This window comes from Ailuropoda melanoleuca, chromosome 11 (genome assembly GCF_002007445.2).
Source record: "Ailuropoda melanoleuca isolate Jingjing chromosome 11, ASM200744v2, whole genome shotgun sequence".
In the NCBI taxonomy this organism is placed as follows: domain Eukaryota; kingdom Metazoa; phylum Chordata; class Mammalia; order Carnivora; family Ursidae; genus Ailuropoda; species Ailuropoda melanoleuca.
Genome location: NC_048228.1, coordinates 69,371,831 through 69,392,639, shown reverse-complemented (window position 1 = coordinate 69,392,639; position 20,809 = coordinate 69,371,831). Strand labels below are relative to the sequence as shown.

Below are 20,809 nucleotides of genomic sequence, written 5' to 3'. Positions count from 1 at the left end.
CCAGCTTTGGGTGCACTCATGTCCCTCAGTGTGCCAGCCCTCAGCACTTCTGGCCCTGGCAGAGGTAAGGAGACAGAGCTGCAACATGGCTTTCTTGCAGTTTGGAGAAAGAATGGAAGTCAGTTCCCTCCTTGGGTGTGTGTCTGGGGCACGAGGCTGAAAATCGGACACTTCCTTCGTAGAAACCTACTGTGGTTTAGGAATGATCTTTCTTGCTTCTCCTGTGATTTGGGGTGCAATAGAAGTCCAAGGCGCTTTGAGAGGTACACGCAGTCCACCAATGTAGTGGTGAGAAGTGCCCAGAAAAATAAAAGTCTCCATCTAGGTCCTTAATCCCTGCTTCCTTTCTGCCAGTTTACGGTTGCACCTAGGATTTGTACAGAAGGTCTTCTACTTAACTTTCAAATTCTAAACTTCTCTGGCTGACAACAAAGACACATTCCAGAGCCAACAGTGAGTCCGGACCGTCTGCAAGGTCGTCAGAGGTCCTATGTGTCTTGTCACCTGCACTAAGAATCCAAGAGTCTTAAGAACAGCCTTTGGGATATAACCCATTTGGAAGTGGGAAAAGGTTTGCGTGACATAACCGACCAGAATGATGGGGTCCCTGGTGTGCTTGTGCCCCGCTCATTCTCCTTTAAATGTGCACTGGCTTTGCAGAAAATGGTTACCCCAGGATAAACCATGCACTGTGCTGGAAAGACAACGGATAAACATATCGTTTGGCAGGCTGCCCTGACAATTTCACATTTTCCTCCTCCTGCAAGGACAAGGCTTGACTCCACAGCTCCTCCCGAATGGCTGGGTGAGTCACAGTTTCACAACAGCAGTAATGGGATGTCACATTATTAAAAAGAATTCATCCACACAGTCAATGGCAGTGTGGCCCGCATTGGGACTTAGACCTTGACAAAGACGAAACATTGAGCCATAGACTCTTTGTGTTGAAAGGGACCTTGAGGGAAGGTCCCTACACGAAACAGCCTTTTACCACTTTTTTTTTTTTTTTTTTTTTTTTTTCNTTTACCACTTTTAGATGGCCTATTCTAAAATAGACCATCCTGCTTTGGAGAGCTCTACTTGGAGGAACAGTCTGTAGACAGAACAAAAATTTCCTTCTCTAGAACTCACCTACCCCCTCCGAGGGTGCCAGTATTCTCCTAGGAGCTATTCAGAATATGTCACATTCAAAAAAGAAAAAAAGAATATGTCAAATTCCTTAAGTCCTTTAATTATTGGAAGACACCCAATTTCCCACCCCCAGCCTCCAGGTCCAGCAGCCTTAGGCTCTCTGGCATTCCCTCCAGTTTCCATATACTCTGTGAGACTGACCACTCTCCTCTGCACACTCCCCAATTATTCAGTGTCCCTCCTATAGTTAGTGGGGTAGAATGCACCCCCAAACTCGAGGACAGAGTGAAATGCACTGACTTCACGCAGAGCTAGGACGGTGTGTGCTTTCTCAGTCCGCCGCTGTCACTGCAGTCCTGGCCTGCTCTGAGCCAGATGTTGCCCTGAGGCCTGGGGAACGCTATTAGCAATTCTTGAGCACAGAGGGGGAAAAAAATCAAGGGTAATAAAGTAGAAAAGTAGCAGCTAGGAACACAGTTTAGAAAATGCAAAGATATTTAGTGGCATTAGGCGGATTTATCGAAACAGAAATTCCTCAGTGGCTGAACAGTTGAGTATTAGAATCCGCAGTGTATAACCGATCCCAAGAATGAGTGGTATTTGGGCCTCTGGACTCTCCCACGTGTCTGTAAGCGTTCCTGTATTTTGAAAACCCTTGCTGTTCTAAAATGTACTGACAAACTGAGCAACAGGAGAAAAGAGAAATGGAAACCATGTAAACACATGGCAAATCAGAGATCTTTTTTTTTCATCCAGAGCACAAACATCGATTAACACGCACTGACATCCCTAACAAATGAAAAAGTGAAAAAAGTGAGGCCACGGGCAGCCGACGGGAGACCAATGAGATGAACCAGAAGTCCCGCAGGTCTGGATGTTCCTCAAAAAAAAAGAAAAAAAAGACAAAGACAAAAAGCTGCACGAGGGCTGGAAAAGGAAAGTGTCTGAGGAGGGGCCCTAGTCACTGGCCCGTTAGGTGAGCAGGTCGCCGAAGGGCTCATAAGCCGGAGGAAGAACTGGCTTCACGGGAGAGGAGAGAAGTGTCATCTAAAGCCAGGCCCCAAGCCGAGCACGAGATGATTGGATCCCGAAAGAGCGTTGTTTGGAGAGTGTGTCCATTAAGTGACAAACATTCCCTGCAGCTGGGACTCCGTGACCGTGTAAGCAGCGTGGGGCCCGCTGGAGCCGGGTTGCTTCCGAAGTTCTGCGGACTTACTTAATGTTGTTCAAAATCTCCTAATCCCTTCCACCAGCCCCGCTGTTTCACATAAACACATACACACGAAGAACCCCTATGCTAGAGGGTTTCTGAGGGAACTTTAATCTTCAAGAAGCCAGGCCTGAGGTTTTTGGTACTTGATGATTCTTTGAAATTTGGACAAAGCTACACAGGGCAGAAGGGTGGCAGAATTGGGTTCAAACTGGTCATGGAGGCCCCGCCTCTGTGCAGAGATCCCACTCAGTCAGGAACACCGTCCCGGACCGTGAAGACTGAAAACACACTCCTGCAGGAATCGAATAGAATAGTGCTGGGAAATTCTTCACACTGGTGGCCTCATTCCTCTTTCCAAAATAATGATCAACTGGAGTGTTTGTCTACCCACTGCCTGGCCTGGCAGGAACTCCTAAATTAGATTATGGGGTGGGGGGGAGTGATTGCCAAAGTTAGGGCAAGCTCTATTTTTCTCTATCAAACGAAATAAATTTATAAGTACATTTTAAATTATAGATAAATTGTATGAAAGTTGGAGGTACCAATAATGTGCCATCAATTTTTATAAATACCAACTGTGGACTAAGGGACATAAAAGGGTAGACAATGCTCTGTGGAATATTCCTTAGCTTCTAGACCCATCAGTAATAGGGAGGAATTAAGTGCTTTAGTGACCTGAATAAAAATTGCCACACATGGGTTAAAAACTGTCTTTTAACCAAGAGGGTTTGAAATGGGGGCTGAGGAGGCAGGGGTGCCAACTGCATTGCCAGAGGCAAAGGAGAGAGAATACAAAGAAGGCAGGTGCAAAGGTCAGGGTTAGCTCTGATCCTACTTCATATTTAAATCCCTGATCTCCGAGAGGGAGCAAGCAATTCACTCATTGCGTCTGTGAATGACACTAGCCTGCATAGTGTTGCCAACACTAGAAGGGACAGAAAAAAATACATCTAAATGGTCTTTAGAGAGGTCACAATACCTTCAGGAAATTAATGGAGAATTGAACTAAAAGGAGACAATGTCTGGAGTCAACAACCGAGAACACAGACTGAAAGTGGGAAGAACAAGGGAAGTGCTTAAGTGAAAAGAGTCCCAAGTGGCAAGTGGATCAGATAAAAGTTTTAGTAGCCCACGGAAGATCTTTCACAAGCTGCTTGGAGAGGATCTTTGCCTCTCTTGACTGAAGATTTACTGCCTTTCACCTGCGTATCATGGCACCCCTTTCCTACTTGGGTTTGCTTGTAAGACCTCTGTCCCAGAAAAAAAATGTCTTTCCATCTCCTGGTCTACCAACATGGTGGAATGGAGCTGACCCCCTGCCAACAACAATATGAAGACAGAGTATTTTGCGTTGACCAAGGGCTCTGTTCACGCACGTACTAGCCATAGGATCTTGGGAAGTGCTAATGTCAGAGGAGAAGCATGGAAAAGCAGGCTGATATTCTTCCACCCAAGGCTGAGAAACAGAATGAGGAATTTTTTTTTTTTAAACAGATAACCAGATTTTATAGAGGGAAAGACAAGGTGAAAGAAGAAATTTGAATTCTCAATGTTTCTGCTGTTTTAATTCTATATGTGTTCATTGATCACCTATGTCAAATCTGGCATTTGTCTTAAAATCTGTGGGAGCTCCCATAGGGAATTCAATTTTATTTTCAGTGAGCTTAAGTCTAATTCAAACAATGGAGCTTACATATAGGAAAAAAATGTTAAAGCACTGCAAAAAAAATACACAATAAGTATGGCAAGGAATATGACCCACCTATCCCCATTCCGCCAAATAGGAGCCAGAGCCAGGGACAGGATTTGGAGGAGAAGAGGTAACCCAGAATGGTCAGGAAAGCTCATGAAATAGTTGGGCCTCAGAGCAGATCATCAAAGATTAATGGTATTCGGACAAGTGGGAAGAAATTAAGGTAGGGAAAGAACCTGAGCAAATCCCCCAGTCAAGGAAGAGAAATATGCACACTAGTGTTTGGTCACATGATGACTTGTATTTGAGATTCTAAAATGATTTATTAAGAAATCACAGGATTTTGAGTTGGGTAAGAATCTTAGGTTCTCCCCAAATGTAGGGATTCTCTTCACAACAGCCCTACAGGATGGCCCACCAGCTTCTGCTTGAAACACCTACAAAGATGGGGAGCTCGTTAGTTTTCCAACAGCTGAATGCTTTCCTTTTGTTACTTTGACCTTTCAGTGTGACATAGATCACGTTTGCTCCCTCAAAACATGACAAGCCCCCCCGCCCCCGCTCCAAATTAAAGAGAGAATTGGTGGTCTCTCTCTTGTCTTGTCTTTTTGTCTCTGGTTCTTCCAGTTGTCTTCCTTGGTAGTTGAGGTGGTAGTAAAGGGTCTACCCAGGATGTTCTCTAGTTTGTTAAGTTCCCTTCAAAAACATGGCACCCAGAAGTGGACACTTATCCAATTGTGGTTTGATGGTTCAGTGGATTGGTTGCTTCCTTAACCAAGATACTACTTGTCTTTTAAAGCAATGCAAGACGGGGGCGCCTGGGTGGTGCAGTCGTTAAACATCTGCCTTCGGCTCAGGGCGTGATCCTGGCATTCTGGGATCGAGCCCCACATCAGGCTCCTCCACTGGGAGCCTGCTTCTTCCTCTCCCACTCCCCCTTGCTTGTGTTCCCTCTCTCGCTGGCTGTCTCTCTCTCTGTCAAATAAATAAATAAAATCTTTAAAAAAAAAGAAAAAAAGCAACGCAAGACGGCCTTTACTGACTTGCTTTTGTAGATACACCACACTACGGACTGAAAAAACTCAATAGGTCTTCAGATCATAAGACACTTACTATTGTGCCTTGAACATAGAAATACGTGATGGTAGTGGTGAAGGCTGCTGATTATAGCTCCCTTTCCCAATTTTGACCAATATTCCAGCCTCCACGTGGACAAGGAATCTCTCTATAAGTAGTGGGAGTAGCCTACATGTGTGAGTGTCAGTTGGCGGGGGGGCGTAGCAGGCAGAATGTTGGCCCCCTAAAATATCTTGCCCTGTCCTAATCCCCAGAACCTGTGAATGTGACCTTATTAGAAAAAAGGTCTTTGAAGATGAATAAAGGATCTTGAGATGAGGTCATGCTGGATTATCTAATTTACCTTAAATCCTGTAAGTGTCTTCATAAGACACAGAAGAGGAGAACACACACACGTAGGAGAAGGTGACAGGAAGACAGAGGCCAAGGTTGGAGTGATGTAGCCACAGGCCTAGGAATCCCCGGAGGCACCAGAAGCTGGAAGAGGCAAGGAAGGATTCTCTCCTGCAGCATTTTGAGGAAGTGAGGTCCTGCTAATACCTTGACTTCAAACTTCTGGCCTCCAGAAATGGGAGAGAATAACTTTTGTTGTTTTAAGCCACCCGGTTTATGGTGATTTGTTACAGCAGTCTTGGGAAACTAACACAGAAGGCTGTGTATTTTCAGGGGCATTCCCCCAGGAATGGGGTAAACATCCCCAGTGAGCCACACCAGCCCCTCTCAACATAGGATATGGAAACTATGTTGGGAATGGCAGCCACTTAGACCGCCCTGTTCTTAAGGAGGCAGTTCTGCCCTCATGTAAAAATGTAATGATTTTCTTTTATTCCATTACTAAGTTAGAATACGATGTTTTCAGCGACGACTGGTAAGCCAAGTTTGCTAGGGACCCCCGGGGGCAAAAGACTACAGCTAGACTAGCTGAGTGTGTGTGTGTTGTAGAGAACATAATACACATCTAACCAGATTACCGAATGAGGAGTTTGAAAACACTAGGTGACTCACGTATTAATGTGAGCACGCAGGAACATAAACATGCAGCGTTCTCTTCAAAGACGGCCATGTGACCGACAAAAGCAGTCATAGGCAAGTTATGCAAATCATCTCCCAGGTGGCAATGACATATTTACGCCTCACCATCATGCATGTGCTGTTGCCATGCACTGTGCCAAGAGGCTATTAAAGAAAATTCTTGGAGAGTTTCCACTCTGCTGTTGGTGAAGTCTTTCGTGTGCCTGTGACAAATGCATCAAACGTAAGAAGCAAATAAGTCACTGGAAAATAATGGTGGAATTTAAATCCACACATTCCAAGGCACAAATGAGTGATGTAAAAAAGCAGCAGCAACGTCCCCGGTGAATTGGGCCAGAAACTGCTGCCGTGGTAGTGCTAGTTCACTAGTCCGTCTACCATATCAAAGAGCATGGTTCCCAACAGGAAGGGGAAGAGATTCTTCTAGAAAGGCAGAGGAAGAAGGGCGGGGATGAAAAGAATAGAAATGAAGAGATTCTCTTAAAAACTGTAAATCTCAAATTTGGAGTTCATCTTGTCTACCATCCCTACCTGAAGCAGGAATCTCTTCTTCCTCCTCCTTTTCAGAAGAGAATGGAAAATAAAACATAATAATTATTACTATTTAATGAGTAATTCACTAGGTGCAAGATACTGTGCTGGGTACTTTACATGTATTTTCTCATTTAGTCATTATAATACTGCTATGAGATCAATATAACGTCCCTTTTACAGATGAATATGTGTCACTTAAGAAACACAAATTGGCATTCATTCATTCATTCAGCAGTACATACCAGGCACATACAAATATACCAAATAAATATACCAACTATACCAAAAACCAATCACTTTCAGTGACAGGAAAGTCAATACCCCAAAAAGCAATCTACTGGATTTTTGGACAGCTCTCATTCTTAGAAAGTTCTTTCTTATATTGATCTGAGAGGCGTTGCCCTGTAACGAAGCAATAGGTCACTGTGGTGTCTTTGTCCACTTAGAACAAAATGAGATAAGAGGAAATGGTGAGTGTCAGGGGTTTACAGGAGGCAACTGACATTCTTGGTTTCTGATTTCAGCTAAGTGCAGTTTTTATACTAAACAACTTGTCTGGTTTTCATGTTAACCCTTATTCTTTGGGGATCACAGATGGCTAAATCCCATTAACCCAGAAAGAGAGATGTAGTCTTCCTTCCAAATAGTTTTGAAAAGCCCTTGATAGTTTGGAGGCACTGTCAGAGGACCATAAATGTGCCGCCCACATAAAAGTGAGTCTATGTGATGCCAGCACATAAATATCAGGAATAGTTATGTGTCACCGCCAGGAGGTCCATGAATACTGAGGCGATGAGGAGGACACATTTCAGAGCCTCCCTCGTATGTCCTCTCTTGGCAGCCTCTTACAAGAACGGCCTTCCAAGTCGTCAGAATCCCAGCAGCAGACCCTATTTTTTCCACTCCAACTGAGGAATTCACATCCAAAAGGGAGACACTGGAAGGCAGGAGGCTGGGGATCGTGACTCTGGGAGAATCCACTGTTTATTTATATCACAGAATCCTCCTGCCACAGGTCTGCAGAAGCCCGGGCCTTTCGCCGGGCAGCTACCCTACCCTGGAGCTCTGAGATAAACGAGATCATCCTTGTTAACAGGTTTTCTTTCTAAACCTTTGGGGGCCTTTCGGGAAATCTGTTTTTCTCAAAGAGTCTTTGGCCCTCCACTGACTACTGTTTCCATCATTACTATGTCCAAACTGTAGCATGACCTGAGAAGTCGAACAGTAACCGATAGGATAATTGTTTCTGCTACAGGTTCACCTCGGAGACAGTTTGGGGTCAGTTCCAGACCACCCCAATAAAGCGGGTATCGCAAGAAAGCGGCTAAGTTTCAAGTGAGTCGGGTGACTGTTTTGGTTCCCCGGTGTGTATAAAAGTTTACACGCTACTGGGGGCGCCTGNATAATCAAGTGAGTCGGGTGACTGTTTTGGTTCCCCGGTGTGTATAAAAGTTTACACGCTACTGGGGGCGCCTGCGTGGCACAGTCGTTAAGTGTCTGGCTTCGGCTCAGGGCATGATCCCGGTGTTATGGGATCGAGCCCCACATCAGTCTCCTCTGCTATGAGCCTGCTTCTTCCTCTCCCACTNTGTTAAGTGTCTGGCTTCGGCTCAGGGCATGATCCCGGTGTTATGGGATCGAGCCCCACATCAGGCTCCTCTGCTGGGAGCCTACTTCTTCCTCTCCCACTCCTCCTGCTTGTGTTCCCTCTCTCACTGGCTGTCTCTCTCTCTGTCAAATAAATAAATAAAATCTAAAAAAAAAAAAAAAGTTAACACGCTACTGTAGTCTATTAAGTGTGCCATAGCATTATGTCTAAACAAGTGATGTACATACCTAATTTAAAAATCCCCTATTGCTAAAAAATGCTAACCATCCTCTGAGCTTCCAGTGAGTCATAATCACTGAGCACAGATCACCGTAACACATACAAAAGTAATGAAAAGTTTGAAATACCGTGAGGATTGCCAAAATGTGACACAGCGACATGAAGGAACAAACGCTGTTGGGGAAATGGCATTGACAGACATGCTGGAGGCAGGCTTGCCACAACTCTTCAGTTTGTAAAAAATGCAGTGTCTGCAAAATGCCATCAGGCCAAGTATGCCCGCACGTAACAAGAGCTATGCCTGTACTAATCTAACAAGGATTACCCTTTATTGAGCACCCGCTCTATCATATACCAGGCACTTTACATGAAACCATTCCAGGGATTCCTCAGAACGGCACGGGGTTTGGGAAGTCATCCACTTTGCAGATGACGCCAAGTGAGACAAAGAGGCACTAAGAGACTTATGTCGATTACATGGCGGAACCGGGTCTCAACCCCAGATCTGTCTGATTCTACCCTCCTTCAAAAAAAATACTACTAGCAAGAGCTCGCATTGTACCCAGTCATATTCTAAGCACTTTAGACGTTTCACTCATTTCCTCCTCATAATAAGCCTACTTTACAGCTGAGGTAAAGCAGGGTTCAATCACCTCTACAGGTCACACTGCTAGCATAAGGGAGCGCTGGCTTTTGAACCCAGGCAATCTGATGGCAGAGGCCAAACCGCTAGTCTAAAGCAGTAGCACTGCTCCACTGCGAGCTCAGTAAGACCAGTATTTCCTAGTGAGGCATCGTCCACTCCCCTGCAGGCAGTCCGACTTACTCACCTCGGTCTGCAGCCTGCCTAGCTTCTGCTAGAGGACCAGGCTGGGCGTGCACACCGCTATAGCATCCCTCTTTTGGGAAAAAGTGAATAAATAAGGAAACTGATGGGCGGGGAGGCTGAGGTTCTTCCCCAGGACCCCCTAAGCACACAGTAGTAGGGTCGAGGTTACGAACCCCTTTCCTCAATCTGCTCGTGAATGATGAAAACTTGCCTTAGCTTTTCCGGGTAGGGTGAGACTTAGAGGAGCCTGGGAACACTTCTGCTCTTATGCAATGACTCAAGGTCATCCAACGGCACAGGACAGTCCATGAGGGAGGCAATCGTCTCTAAAGAAGCCACAGGCCCCCTTCCCTAGTGCAGTGCGGGCTCCCAGCCTCCTCCTCGTCCTGGTGACTTGGCGCGGCCGCTCACCAGGCTGCGGCCAAGGTTGTTTATCTGCAAGATTGGAGGAAACCAAGCACCCCGTCTGCCCTGGAGAGAGAGCACAGTTGAAAGCAGAAAGGGCCGCCTGCCAAGTCAAATTACAGCAAAGGACAACGGGACATTGTGGGACATTTCCCACATTCAGCGGGTCTGCTGTGGCCTGAGAGCTTCACGGCAGGAACGGCAGGAGGAACAGCAGCGGCCAGCAGCTCCTACGCAGGTCTGGGACCTGGCAGAGACCAATCTGCCTGGCTTGTGTGACATAGTTTAAGCGTCCTCCTGCCTCCTGCCTGTTTTCGTTCTCTAAACTGTTCACATTGGAGTTAATTATGTACAATTAATAACCATCACAAGAACTATCAGGGTTCCTAATGATGACAACCACAGAAGATCTTTTATCTCGGTAGGGTCAGACCATCTCTGCCAAGCACACAGGAAAACTCCTTCAAGAACGACGGCGCCTTTCTTTGGCACCCATGTAGCCCCAGCCACTGGTCACCTGATGCTCTCAACATGCTACCTCATTTACCTCTCATGATCACTCCGTATCATAGGGACTGTCTCCTGTTTCACTGAGGAAGACACTGAGGGTCTGAGAGGTTGAGTAACTTGCTCGTGAATGTAAATGGAAGATGTTGTATGTTTTCCAACCAGGCCCTATTTATTGCCGCTTGAACCAAGAGGTGAAGTTACTACAGGCAGGGAACCACCGTGGGTCTTTCAGCCCTTTGGACACGACTTGGGTGTAAATCATCCAAGAGACCAAGCACATTCCACAGAACCTGACTCTGGGTTCCAGTCTCTGTAATTTCTTTCCTTCTATCTGGGGGCACAGCATCCACGGCTTTGTTCCTTTAGTAACGAGGGACCCTGACATACAGTGATGAAATGATATATTTGATCCTAACTTCGCTACTGTGCAAAGAGCTAACAGACAGTGGTAATCCAGAGGGAATGCTCCTTGTGGAGAGGTTCGTGACTTTAAAGACACATTTCTCTCCAGAAAGATTCAGGATCGAAGAGATCTTTTTCTTTCTTCTGCTGACAAAGCTCTGAATCGAGTGAGAAAACTAGTAAAGGACAGTTTCATAGCCACCATCCAAACACACCACTCGGGGGAAAAGAACAGACAAAGGTCAGGGAGAGAACACTACAAGCCTCCAAGGAGGGGGAGAGAAATTGGCAACACGGCCAGGGCAGATTCCCAGTGGTGAGAAGCACCGGTCTGAGACAAAACTTTTCCCAGCTTGTGTTAATTTTTCCTTGTTGACATGCACCTTGAATTTCTGGGTGGATGAATGTGAGTGTAACTCCTAACAGGCTATTCCTTTGCAAAGATGTTTGCGAACTGCCATCTCAGAAAAGTAACCGAGGAGGGAATCCAGATTGAAATGTCCCCTGGCTGGTTCATTTCTCCCTCCACGGTTTCCAGCTCATCCCAGCAGGGGACTGGGTTTATTTTCCTTTCTCTAACGACCATGCTGGCTGTAGAGTGTGGCTCTTGGGCTGTCAAGAACAGAAGTAACTACAGGCTGGGGGATCAGGATTAAGAAAACACAAATGGATCCTAGAGGTAAAATTACTTCAAAAAAAAAAAAGAGTCAGGTCCTGGCAGAACAATCTCTTCAGTATATTTGCTATTAAAAGAGAAAAAAAAAAAAAGTGGAAGAATTGAAAAAAAAAAAATCAGACCCGAAGTTACATTCATTCTTGTGAAGCACGGAGGAAATAATCTTTACTTTAACCAAAGGTCAGCAGGTCCAGGTCTGGATGTAAACAGTTCTAATCCGAACTGCAAAGTGGTTTTTAAGAGTGTCAACAAAGAACAAAGAAAACAGTAGACTTTTTCAGGGAAGAAGGAGAGAAGAAAATGAGAGCAAGGCTTCCGAGGAGGGCAGCAGAAGTTACCCGTCTGAGGACCAGACTTCTGGGGGGGGAAATGCAAGGTCATCTCACAGATTCAGATGGAAATTGGCTCTGATGAGACAAACGCAGAGAAGTAAGGCCAAATAAGGCAAAGGAGGCAAAAATAAGGCAACTCTGAATTCATTCAGCACTGGCCTCCCAACCCCCATGAAACGGGCTGAACAGGTCTGGACCTTTCAGTTTCAAAAAAGTCTCCACTGTACTCCACTCCAGGGTTAAAAAAAAAAATCAGATCAACTTCCCAGACAAGCAGAGGCTGGCTTAATGATTAAGAGAAACAAAAAGGATTAAATATCTGGCCTGGGAGAATTTTCCTGTGCAACCAAATGTCAAAGGCATGTCTCTGCTCTTCCCTCTCAAAAGGGCTTCTTCCTGTGGGAAAAACACCCGGGCTAAGCCATTCAGTTTTTATTTTCTCATTCAAATTCCTCATTCAGATCCCTTAGGGGCCAGGGGTCTAAATGCCAAAAGAGAAAAATGGAGGGTTTCAACTCACCTTTTCCAGTGTGTGTCCGGGGCTCTCAAGGCAGCCACAGCCCCAAAGTTCCCATGCCTTGTGGGTGAATCCAGCGGCTCCTGGGGCTGCCGGAGCAGTGACCAGGCTCAGACCTTGGTGCACAGGTGCCTAAGGAAGGAGGAGGGCATTGGTTGGTCGAGAGCAGGAAACGTGTGACATCACAGGAGCCTCATAGATAAAACATTTCTGGGACCTTAGCTGTTGAAAGAGTCAGTATAGGTCCCGCCCACCTGTCATTTACCTGAATACCTGCGAACAGGTAGGTGGCGTCTCTGTGTGGACAAATGAATCAGTTAGAGCAATTTGCCCGTTGGAATTTACTTTCTTTCCTGAGCACAGCACGTGTCCAGCCCCGTGGACAGATCTGAACCTACAAGCCAGGTGGCTTTGGCAGCCCCCTCCTCCCAGATAGCTGCCTATAAAAGAGTTAAAAAGGAAATTTAAACATGAAGACAGCGTTTGGGGGGTGTAAGAAAAAGGAGTGTGAAGATCGATCGACTGCTTGGAAAATATTGGAGAGCTCCCCTCAAATGCCGCTCTGAATGGCATCCCTTTGAATGCCAAGTGCTTCTCTGTTCCGATATTAAAAATTGGAGGTGATGTTTCAAATTTATTAATTTTTTAAAAATCTAAACAGGATACTGGCTGGCAGTTTCAAGGTCGAGTTTTCAAATACTTTTTCCCCTACTGCCCCCCCCAATCGGGTGGGAGGACAGCGTTTTAATTCCATATTGAGGAGTTTGTAAAACTCCGGCTGTTCCTTCCACGGCTTGCGGGGCAGTTAGTCACATGGCGCTGACAGTTCCCTCTAAGCCTGCAATTAGGAGCAATTTTAAATGATTCAGATTTGAATGATCGTACAGTAATAAGGTGGCTTTGTCTGCTGAGTTACAGCCAGGAAGAAGGAGTCAGAATTATTTCTGTCCCAAGCGTGGTGCGTGACCCTGGACAAGTCACGGCGCTGCTTCAGCTCTTCCCGCAGGAAAAGTCGGTAAGGCCAGAGCTCAGCAGCTGGGAGCTATTATGACTGACTCTTAAACCCTTTGGCATCTTCCAGAGGATTGTAAACAACTCCCTTCATTGTATTTAAATGCTGTGTATTTCCGTGGTCCCCGTCCAGCATCTCCCGACCATTCATTCATTCTCTGGAATGTGCTACCTGGGGAAATTGTGGGTTCTCCCTCCCGGGAGATGGCCTGCTCGCCCAGAGACACGTTTTTTTTTCCCTTGAAGAAAAAAAAAATGTGGATATTCCTATACCTGCCGCCCCCCTATTCTGTGTCCCTCTTCTGATCCAGGAAACCCTTTTGTCCCACGCGTTCTAACGTTGTACTGCTTCAGCGGGTTTTGGTGGGTGCGTGGGTGGGTAGGTTGGCGTCTTGGGTGGGGGAGGGGTGGAGGGAGGGGACTCAATGAGATGGGGAGGGGGAGAAGAGGGAAGGAAGGAGGTCTTGATTCTGTTCTCTTGGCCTCACCTTTGGGCGCAGCCAGTCATCCAATACCTTCTAAAATGACCAGGGAGGAAGGAGGAGAAATTGTAGTCAAGGGCACGGGGTGCAGGGCCCGCTCTGGATACCTCACTAGGAGGAGAGCTGACTCCTTTCCCCCAGCCGTCCCAGACGGCTCTATACCACCTTCCCCACCTGGGATCTGGGTGTACTTTGAAGAGAATGAAAAGCTTAAAAAAAAAAAAAAATCCCCATTCACGTTTTCATGCAATAGAAACTAAGGTTGGCTGGCCTCTCCCTTAGTGTTAGCAACAACAGAAAAGACAAACCCTTTTCCATGCGGGCCATTCATCAAAAGGACTAGTCCCCCAGCTTATACTCAACTGAGAAACATCAGCAAAGCAAAGGCTTCTCCTTCATTTGGACAGGGTGTCCCTTGGGCCCTGAGAAGGGCAGGACAAGCAACCAACCTGCTGAATCATCTAGAAGGCCGAGCCTCCAGCCGTCTTGAGGCCACCTGCCTTCCACATGTGTCAGTCATGCCTCACCTTTTTCTAGGGCCTCCAAGTCTGTCCTGGGAGGGTGGAATCACAGATATTTTTGTTTGTTTGTTTGTTTGGTTGGTTGGTTGGTTGGTTGGTTGGTTGGTTTTTTGGTGGGGGAGCTGTGAGGTGGGTTTAAGAATTGGTAGGAAGTGGCGGTGCATAAGCTTTATCCAAAGGCCTCCAGGCTATGGGGCTTCACTTGCTGTATTCACAGACACTCGGCCTTCTGCATATATGGCCTGATGAATAAAAAATTAAGAACAAGAGTTGAAGCAGGAGTGGAATTCACTCCCTGGTGTGGTTGTATAAATGAAGAGAAAGAGACAAAGAGTAGATGTAGTTCACACAGTCAGCCATCCTAAGTGAGACACATCCTGGTACTCCTAGATTTAGAACGATCTCTAAAGGTTAACAAAAAGCAGTATGGGCTTCTGCCCCGTTAGGGCTGTTGCATTATTAAGCAAGTGATATTTCTCAAGTATTGGTGAAAAGATATAAGTAATAAACACAAGGGCTGACATTGAATAAGTGCTTGGTGGCGGCTACTTATTGCTCCAAGTACTGTTTACAACAGCCCTAAACACTACGTACCATTTGCACTTAAAGTGAGAAAACTAGGGCATAGGAAGACTGAGAATTTACTTAAGGGCAGCCCAGCCAGCGAGCAGCAGGCCCAGAGTAGTTTTAACCAGTGGAAAGAAGGGGAGGAGAGTTTCTGATCTCATGCTCCCCAGGCAACTTCTTGGACACTAATGAAACTTCTTACCCATCCTCTATTAGGAAGGAAGTATCTTGTGGAAGTAGCCCTGCGGGTGTAAGTTTCTGGGAAGGAGTGTCTTCAGTTGCAAATGAATTATTAATCTGGTTTATACATAGACTATATATGTATGGAACATATACACAGATGCATATATTTATTCATACAGTTATGAGAAAACACACCCTGAATACATCACTTAAAATCATCTTTTGGAAGCCTGTCAAACCAACCCCAGGAATGGAAGATCAACTTGAGGGGCCCCTTCAGAATGATCAGTTGTAAGTCTCAATGACATCTTTTATGGTTATTTCTCTCTGTAACTTCAACAGTCTATCCCTTCAAAATCTGAACATCTATTAGGACAGCCATAAGAACACGGAACTACCTACAACTGGATAATATGAGAGAATGTGAAATTGAGTTCCAGTACAAACCACGGCCATGATGAACAATTGAGACTGGTTTGGCAAATACTAAATACACACCGTTCCATTCTTTCCCCCCACACCAGACAGCGGAGGCACTAGTCCTTGCTGAAGGGCCATGGCGCCCTTTAGCTGAGAGGTAACCTCAGAATCTTCAAGATGGAAGTTCAAAGACAGTGTAGTTTCTATGCCTCGTTTCACAGAAGATGGAGGGATAATCAGGAAAGGAAAAGAGTGGTGTTGACAGGTGCCATTGGGGAAGACTTCACAGAGCATGTATGGGACCTTGATGGGTTGGCGAGACGGTGGGAAGGGCACATGGTTCCAGACAGGGTGGCAGTGTAGATGGAGGCAGGGATGATCACAGCCTGTGTGTGTTGGGGAGGAAGGGGTGGTGGGGGGCAGGGGGAGGCACAGGAAGGGGATCACGGCATGCTACATTTAGACGGGTAAGGTGGGATCAGATCATGAAGACCCTCAAGGGCTGTCTTACGTCTTCACGGTGCCGCTGGCTACTACTCTCATGATGGATACACAGCTTTTTTAATTGGGGAAAAAAACAGGAAGAAGGAAATTCAGCATCTTGAGCACAGAGTAATTTATTAAGAGTGGCAATGTTTTAAGAGACCAACCGAAAAATAGACTCTTAAATACAGCACACAGACTGGAGGTTGCCAGAGGGGAGGTGTGTGTGTGTCGGGGGTGAAGGGGGTGAAATAGATAAAGGGGATCAGAAGTACACTTCTCTAGAAAAAACAGAGTGACCATGTTTTCAGTGTGGAGCTGAGTTTCCAGGAGATGCCATTTCGGCTACCTCACAATCATCGCTCTCTTGAGAGGCACGCCTCCTTTGCCGTCGGTGTATCCGTAAACATGGTCGTCTGGAGGGACAGGTGGAACGCATTAGAAATCTCTCTGAACTCAAGGTTGGGCCTGTCCTCGTTAACCAGCCAGCTCACTTGGGCTTTTTGATTAGTTTGAATTCTTTTATGTATCTTGACAGGGAAATCTAAAGGGGGAAAGGAGGTCTGTTTTCAAAGCTCTTTCCTTCTAGATCAACGCAATGAACGTTGGCGTTCTCAAGGATTCCTCCTGGCAATGAACCTATTGCTAAGACTGTGCTCGTGATTTGTCAGAATTACTTTGCCCTGTTTGCTTCCTTTTTCTTATGGCATATTTGTAGAGTTGTCTCAGATGACTAAATGCCACAACAAAACATAGTCCACGTGGTTTTAATAAACACATCTCGAGACAAAGCCACTTTGGCTGAAAGTACTCAGCATTATGAGATGGAATTGCTGTATACATTCCATCATCTTGGCCTCAGTTTTTTTTTTAAACTAGCTTAGCCCCAAATCTTTCATTGGTTAATGACAAGTGCTTAGCATGATGCAAATAAGCAGATCCCACAAGGGCAGTTATGGAAAATAATAGTAAGAATCACGACTCTCAGCTGCTGTGATAGATGCCGTCTGGCTCTGTGTATGGGGAGGACATTCTGGTTCTCTCAAGAAACTCATGGCCTGTGTATTGCCTGGTGTGCACACGAGCTTCTAGGAGCAGACACTTCTCTCCTTTGTGTGCTCTTTGGGGGAGAGGGAGTACCTCAGTTATTGGACTTGGCACCTGTTTTGTGAACCTGGCACATACTTGTGGCCGGCACACTCTGCTTTAGTGCGCACACACAGAAGGGCTCATTGCTTTGGTCTCTATAATTATCACAAGGCCAGTATTCCACAACTGTAAAATATTTATGTTTACATGACTCCACTCCTGCATAAACCAGGTGGGTTAATCCATGTTTTGGGGACGGTTGTCACTATTTTGGAGGTTGTCATGTCTTTGTTTCTTTATTGGTTCCTTCTCATGCAGCTATAACGATTGACCCGATGCCATATATCAAAGATATAAACTATCTCTTTTCCTTGTTAACTTTGGCCTCATGCTAAGGGCTTCCATGTCCTTGTAGATGACCCCTCCGGCATCCTCGACCTCCTCAACTAAGAGCATATTTACCTCTGCTCCTCTTAAGCTGCTGGTTCTTTTTCTTTTTTTAAGATTTTGTTTATTCATTTGAGACAGAGAGAGAGCAAGCGAGCATGAGCAGGGGGAGAGGCAGAAGTTGACTCCCCACTGAGATTGGAACCGTTGAGCCGGGAACCCAACATGGGGCTCCATCCCAGGACCTGGATATCATGACCTGAGCTGAAGGCAGACACTTCACCATCTGAGCCACCCAGGCCCCCTAAGCTGCCGGTTCCGAGGGCCATGCCTTGGATCTTCTTATCACCTCCATATCTTCCATTGCAAAAATATCTGAGGAAGCCATTCTCTGCTGTGTTCTCAACCATTCTGGTTTTTCACTGCCTTCCTCAAACTTTGCCTTCTTCTCTGTGGTCCTTGGGGCCTGGAGGCTGGCCCAGAATATCTGTCCCATACTGTTTTCACTTCCAGCTTACCTGGCCCCGATTCCACTTCCTTGCCAGCATCTTCGACTGCCTAGTGACCTGCTGGGACCATGGTGCTAGCCTTCTCTCTTCCCATAAGCCTGAAGATTGGTGCCACTATTTAGGGATGTCCTACAGTGCCTGCTGTACTCATCACTCTCCTTGGCACTCCTGGTTGGTGTCTCTTCCTTCCCTCTCGGTGGTGACTCCACCTTCAGTTCATTCTCCTTGCCTGGCCCTCAGGCTGTTCATGATCTGGCCCCTGTCTGCCTATCAAAACTCATCAACATCTTATCTTTCCCATCCACAGAACACCATCCACCTTCCAGACCTGGGGTTCCCCGAGTCCCTGTGTCAAAGAGGAGCACTGCCTCACACCCCCATTTCCACAGGAAAGTAGTTTCCAGAGCAAACCCTGACCAGCTCTACACTTTACTCACTCCACCTCTGGGAGTCCTGACTGGAAAAATGGAAAAGAACAACCAGGTAAGCTCGGTTTTGCTCATCCCTTTCCTGTCTTGGGAGTGAGCCAGACTTTCCCTGTGCTGTGCCATGCTCTGAGTCTTTTCTGGGCAGGTTTCCATTTAAGAAACTGCCACTCCCAAGTCTGCCCTGTCCCAGGGTCTTCAAGCTCTGTTTTCCCTTGTTCCAGCTGTTGGTCTCCACATTAGCCATTACCATTTAAAAGCTGGTATCTTTGCCTCCATAATTATTCTTTTGAATTTTTCTCAAATTATCCCAAACCCAGATGGGAAAGAGGCACTGTTTACCATGGTTCTCCTTAGATACTCCAAATACCTGACTGCCTCTGGTTCTCATAGTAATCAGCGTCTCTCACTTCCAGGCTCTTACCATGTGATGCCCCCCCCCCACAACATTTATTGTGCATTGACCATTGCCCGGACTGACAGTGTGCACGTTATCTGTGTTCTCTTACAGGATCCGGCAGAAATCCCAGGAACTAACTCTACTGAACAGATGAAGAAACTAAGTCTCTGAGAGGTGATGTAACTTGTCTGACATGCCCAGCTGACTACAGGCAGACCTGAGACTCAGGGACGACTCCTCCCTCAGCCTGGGAAACTCCTCCTCCCCCTGCAGGGCTCAGCTCAAACGCCATCTCCTTCACAGAACCTTCCGTGACCTCCCCGAGGTCTGTGCCTGCCTCGTGCTTGCCACACACTCTACTTCAGCAAGTATTTCATGGATCGCCATTTTTAAAAGACCATCTCCTCTCTAGACAGCCAGGTAGGGAACACAGATTTTCATAGACCCTCCGGACTCAAGCCCAGTGCCAGGAAGGAACTTAGCCCAATGCCTGTGATAAATATTAGTTAAAAGAACTAAAGATGGGGGCGCCTGGGTGGCACAGCGGTTAGGCATCTGCCTTCGGCTCAGGGCGTGATCCCGGTGTTATGGGATCGAGCCCCACATCAGGCTCCTCTGCTATGAGCCTGCTTCTTCTTTCCCACTCCCCCTGCTTGTGTTCCCTCTCTTGCTGGCTGTCTTTATCTCTGTCGAATAAATAAATTTAAAAATCTTAAAAAAAAAAAAAAAGAACTAAAGATGAATACAAGGGGAGGCAGAGGCGATGGAGAAACTCACATCAAGTTAAATCTTGAGGTTCCCCTTCCCTCTCCCAGCACTCTGGGCCTGTTGACTTGGGAAAGGGAGATGTTTTTATCCCATTGAATGTTACAGTAATGCTACATCCTAGATATTCATTACTCACTCATTTATTCTTTCACTCGCTTATTCAACAAATTTATTAAATACCACTAATATGCAAGTCGATATCAAGGATAAGAAGTATCTATTTTCAGGAACTCATAGTCAAAGGAAAAGTAGGGTTTAAGACCAATGATTAAACAATCAAAGGTGGAAATTGCCGTAATAGAGGAGTGGCACAGGTGCAATTTCATGAAGGAGAGGACTGGCTTGTTTCTTCTTGTTTAAAGGCTCCAAGTTGTTAAAAACACTTGCCTGAGTTTGCCCAGCTAGTAAATGGCAGGGCCAATACTGGAGTGTAGTCCTCTTGATTTTAGGGCTCGTCATCTTCCCAGGTGCCTGCACAGCCTCATCCTGGCCCTTAGCCATGTAGGGGACCCGTAAGAACAGGATCCTAACCTGCTTCTAGATTCTAAGTGTGTCACCCCAGAGAATCTGTGGCCTCTTACATCTTACAGCTTTACGGTCTTCACATTGTAGGGGTAGGTTCTCTGAGAGGGGAGAAAGACGAAGTGCTTCTCACTTGCAGTCTCAGAGTTTCATGACCACAGTCAGAGTTGCTGGCACCTTGGGAAGAATCTGAAAAAGACCCATTCTCTGCAGGTGACAGAAACGTCTGTAGAATTGACATTCCTTGAAGGCGGGTTTGATCTACTTCAGTAAACTATTCTTAAAGACCCCCACCTCAAACCTCATAGGCTTTTGAAGCATCTGGTGTAATTTAATTCCCTTTTCATTCCATTTTCTGTGCTGTCAGACCTCAGTGGGAAACAAATTACCATTTCCTCACCACAACCTTCCAATATATTTGCTGTCTTTTCTGCTGTCATATAGAGTCCAGGCCCAAGAGCCTGACCTTTTCAAACTTTTTCCTGAGAGAGTTGGAAATTCATAATAACTAATAACATAAAGTGACTTACAGATACACACACACAAAAATGTCCCAGCGAGATGGAGTGGAAAAGGCGAAATCAAGAGGGGAGTCATGTTGCTGGGCTCCTCAGGTGTGATAAGTGCAGAAGAAGCCAACTCTCTCCCTGGGGAAGTACTTTGCTTCTTAATGAACTTTCACTTCCGTCCAAGAAAGGACAGATCCTCAAAAATGGGGACCATTGCCAAGAAGCCTGTCCTTTAGTTCTCCTAAGTCAAAGAATATAAGAAAGAGAGTATCATGAAGACCACTCACCATTAATGAAGAGACAGCCTCTTGGTCAGATTCTGACTAACAGACTCTCAGCAAAGGAAAGTTCATT

General features: G+C 46.0%; 1 protein-coding gene across 4 annotated transcripts in view; it reads right to left on the bottom strand.

Annotated features, from left to right (window-relative positions):
• The window catches only part of LNX1 (ligand of numb-protein X 1), a 383,575-nt gene that overhangs the window by 103,144 nt on the left and 259,622 nt on the right, over window positions 1–20,809 (bottom strand). For all 4 annotated transcript variants that reach the window (XM_034671796.1, XM_034671797.1, XM_034671799.1 and 1 more), the window contains one exon: window positions 12,183–12,311. The gene's annotated coding sequence lies outside the window, so the exon portion shown is untranslated. The remainder of the gene's footprint in view (window positions 1–12,182; window positions 12,312–20,809) is intronic.